Genomic DNA, 4,988 nt, shown 5'->3' with positions numbered 1-4,988 from the left:
TGTAACGTTTTCTAAAGTTTATTAGTGACTACCGAACGTCAACATTTGACCTTTGGAAGCTAACAGTATGAACACATTAGGTCCTGCAAGCCAACTGTGTGTGGGTAAACATTCAGATCCCACTCACGGTTATAAGAGTCCCAGGGTCCAATCTACTCTTACATTACTGTCTAATATGTATCAAAAACAAAATAGCCCATTAGTCTGCATTGGGACAAACTGTACACATTGGAATTCAAAATTGCATACAAAGGGTTTCAGGTATTCTCATATGTGAACAATTAGATGTATGACTCCCACGTGCTCGTATTCCCATGCTTCTGATTCCTATATTCTAATTCAATACATGAGTCACAGAGAGAAAGAAAGAAGGTCGACTGCTTTTTTTCCACCCGCTAAGTTCATTGCAGTGCCAAGCTGAAATGACAAAACACCAAAATACAGCTGACTCAGCACCCATGCACTCTCTCTTTATAAATGAAAGTCCAACTCGAAAGCAAACCATAGCAAAACACAACTTTGCTGGGGTAATATTAAAGTTATAGTGCTGAGTGTCTGTGATGTGCCCCCCTTGGAGTGTCGCATGTCAGCTGGCACTCAGTTAAAGGTGAGGCTAGGGGGGGCGAAATTATTCTCTGTTTCTATGTGGCCCAATTATTTTTGCCTAGGGGGTGGTAGTCAACATAATGTGCTGTGTTACCAAATGCACCTGGAAAACCCAAGTGATTACGGCCCTGGCTGTTCGTCAAGCTCAAACAAGTGACTGTTGACTCGTAGCCTATGGAGATGGGACAGAGCGGAATGTAGGCTTATTTGTGGTTGTATCCTTCCTCCACTTTATTCTTTGACTGGACCACAGCAAAGCAGGGCCAGTCCTTCAAACATCAATGTCTGTCCCAGACTTACTGAGTGAGTGAGTGAGTGAGTGAGTGAGTGAGTGAGTGAGTGAGTGATGAAGCTGCACCATTGGTCGGTTGTTCCATGTTGATGTACAGAAAAAACAACTCCTCAATCAGCATATAACCAGGGGAGGGTCTCAAACATTTCAAATGTGTGTGGGGGGTGGGGGGGGCAAACTTTGGCAAACGCTCAAAATAGAGGGCCCACTGCATTCGGAAAACCAGTAAAAGTGTTACACTCAAATTCATATAGCTTTGCTTTTGGACAGTATTAATAGTTACATTTATAAACATTAATAGCTTAATTGACTCTTCTACTCAAGAGTTTTTTTTTCTTAGACCTTACAATTCTTTAAACCTAACTACTTTATTTACAGTGTTGTATAAGAGTGGTTTAGGAAGCCATTGACAGCTGTATAAATGAACAACCAACCCCTCTGTGAGCACGTGGGATGAGTTTTTCTTTTCTACAACTGTCCACAAAGTACTGTGCAAAATTAATTTCCCTTCAACAAGATTCTGAGTAGAAACTGAGTGTGCACTCAAGTTTGGCCTGGTTGATCCATGCTGTGCTAAAGCAGAATTGTCCCCCCTCCCTCCTCCCCCTCTTGCCAGGCCCAGCCATGTGCACAGAACTGTACTGTGAGCATGATTGTGTGTAAGGTTCATGACTGAAAACTCCTATGATTAATCTCCTTGACATGACAGAACAATATTTGAGTTAACCAGAGGAAACTGTGTTTTGCTTCAATGGACCTCAGGATTCCTGAGGATGATACACCCAATGATTCAAGTGTAGCTATGGACTAGATGTGTGTTTAATATCTTACCAGTATGACAGGTAAAAAGAATCACCAAAGCTTAATGAGCATTAGATCCCAATTACCGGCACTGTGCGGTCCAAATGTGCACCGAGTGCAGATGGAATGCACTAATCATTAGCCACTCATTAATCAGAAGCTGCCTTAACCACATGAAAAGTTGTATTTTGATGGCCCTTTCAATCTGTACTTCACAAGGAAATTGGATTGCAAAACTGGCAAAACCCAACATTAATGTAAGGTGTCTTCAATTTACGTAAAAAAGAAATTGTGATGGGTTTTATGTTGAACTGACCCCTTAAAAAGAAATTGGAATGAGGTATTTGACTTGTTATTTCCAGGAAGATTTAGCTCTTCAAATTCTAAACCATTTTTTTATGTACGCATGTAGCCAGATTTAAAAGTAATGGAGAAAACAGAGGAAAGACTTTTTGCTGTTGGCCTGCATGTGTGACTGTGTGTGATGTGTTTATCTGTGTGGTTTTACCCCTTGACGGCCCTGGTGGTCTGCATCTTGAACATCAAGTGATATTCCAAGAGGTATCTGTAGCTTCTTCCCATGCAGCAGCTTCCTAAAGACTACCAATCAGACTCAAAGAGACAGCTTTGATTCACAGAAGAGAAGCTATCAGAAGGAGGTCAGAACAACAAGAACTATGTAAGCAGCTTGCTCACTTTGTGGTGCTGATCAGGAAGGTCCCTGTCCAACAAAGAGAGTAGCCTGTGGCAAGCATGTGGTGACACCTTGCAGTGTTCATGAATTGTGACCGGCCACTTTCCGCTGTTAATGGTGTTATATCAACACATTGTCTATGTGTGTGTTTAGCTGCTTTACCAGTTCATTCTGGGGAGTACATACATCGTCATGGGAAAATACATTGTGTGCGAATGCACTGTTGACAACCTGCTTACCCCTGGGGTAGAGGGTAACACAGGAGTGTCACAAAACCTGACATAATGCCTCGTTTCCACCGAGTAGAGCGGGTCGGGTCGGAGCGGCTCAGAGCGGAACAGCTCACCTTTAAGAATCTCGGTGGTGTTTCCACCGCCAACCCTACCCTTACTGGTAGGGCGGGTTTAGGCTGGACTGTGATAGCCGCCGCTAGCCTGGAAATCAATAGTAATTTCCAACTCAAGGGGCGGGTCGTACTCGTGGATTTCAAATGCCACTGCACGCAGTTGGATAGCACTACAACCAATCAGAGCGATGTACAAGCTGTTAAACTGTTAAATTAAACGTTTGCCGTGGTCGGTCGGCAAAACAGAACATTCCACTTACTTGCTAATGAAATATTTGAGTGCCGTCTTCCAAATCGTAAAGGGTCGAGGCCAAAGCAGTCTCAAACTCACACAACATATCCGCAGCCATCTATCATGTTTACTATCACGGCTTTGACGTCGCATGCACGTCACTGTCGTCATCCGGTTACGTCCGCCCCAGAGCACCATACAAAGGGCTCTGGCGCGCCCATATTAGATAGAACCAATTGAAACGTGAGCCCAGATTTCTGGTCTTTTTGAAAAAGCTTAAACGGAGAGTTTCCAGACCAACAGGCGCAACAAATTTAATTTGCCAGTGCCTAGTGGCAGGTCTGGGAATGCCAGGCTAAGCCGCCGCCAGAATGTGGGTCAAACTATCGGGCTGTGGAACAACTGTGGTCAAGCCAGCGGTCTCTCGTTTTTGCTTGGTCAAACCAGCCGCTTCTTTATTTATTCCCCCCGTGTTGTGACCCGCTCTACTCGGTGGAAACGAGGCATAAGTGTCAGTGCTGTAATTGATAAATTGTCATGACTCACGGCACGGCAGCCTCTCCTTCTCCTCTGTGTGTGTTGTATGTTTTCCCTTGTCTGTCTGTCCCTCTTGTTCTCCCATTTGTCTGTCTCCCTGTTGGCATGTGGGCGTGGCGGCACTCCTGGGCAGACTGCTCCAGGTAAGGATCGTTGGCTAATTAGATCCTCTCTACTTAAGCCTATGGACTCCAGTCATCCGGCGCCAGAGTGCACTACGTACCAGAGCGGTAAATTACCCGAGATCCAGATATCTTTGTTTGTTGTTTTCTTTCATGTCTCCAGTTGCTCCTCTTTTCTTCCGTGCCAGTTGCCTCCTCTGTTCACCTTTCCTGCTCGCCTGCCTGCGGGTTTCCGGATATTCTCCTGCCCTCGCTCGCCACGCCACGCCATTCAGCCGTCCAGTGTCCTGCCAGTCTGTTGTGGATCCCATATAAAAATAAACATTGTTCTTACTGACTACAGGAGTGAGCATTCTGCTTTTGGGTCCAATCTCCTGTTACCATAACAGAACACTCTGGCCAACATGGACCCAGCAAATGCAAACCCAGTTCACCAGGCATTGGCTGCGCAAGGCGCTCTCGTGGGACAACATGAGATGGCTCTCCGAGACGTTATGTCCTCGCTGAGGGAACTCACCTCAAACGTGGCGGCTTTGGGAGGGCAGCTCCACGGAGTCATCACGCAACTAGTTCCTGCAGCCACATCCGTTCTAGCTCAACAAGGCCCAGTTCCTGCACCGGTCCTTCCGTATGCCCGAGAGCCAGCGCTATTCCGGTAATTTTGGGGTATGCAAGTCGTTTCTTCTCCAGTGCTTGTTAGTTTTTGAGCAGCAACCCAGCTCTTATGTCACGGACCGGGCCAAGATTTCTTACGTGGTAGGCTTACTCTCTGGACATGCTTTGACTTGGGCGTCTTCTGTGTGGGAGAGGCAGTCCGCCGTATGTTTTTCGTTTTCTAGCTTTGTAGCAGAAATTAAGAGGGTTTTTGACCATCCGGTTCGGGGTAGGGACGCTACGAAACGTCTTCTTCAACTGCGACAGGGGACCCGCAGTGTTGCAGAATATTCGGGGGAGTTCAGGGCTTTAGCAGTGGAGACGGGGTGGAACGATGAGGCGTTACAGGGTGTTTTTCTCAACGGATTAACCGACTCTGTTAAAGACGAGTTAGCGGTGCGAGATGAGTCAGCTGACTTAGATGAACTCGTAGCCCTAGCCATCAGACTGGATAATCGTCTCCGAGAGCGTCGCAGGGAAAGGACCGGTCGCTCTCTAGGACCTTTTGTTTCCCGTTCCTCTCCAGCTGGCGCTGGATTTGCATCCAGCCTTCACACCGTCGAGTCGCCTGTGTTTCCTGCTTCTTCCTCCCTATCTACAGAGGAGCCCATGCAGTTGGGTCGGAACTGACTCACTCCTTCCGAGCGGAGTAGAACATTCGAGGGTGGATTGTGCCTCTACTGTGGTGAACCTGGACATCAACG

The sequence above is a fragment of the Ammodytes marinus genome, assembly GCF_949987685.1.
Source record: "Ammodytes marinus genome assembly, chromosome: 12".
Taxonomy (NCBI): domain Eukaryota; kingdom Metazoa; phylum Chordata; class Actinopteri; order Uranoscopiformes; family Ammodytidae; genus Ammodytes; species Ammodytes marinus.
Note: the sequence above shows the minus strand (reverse complement) of the source record.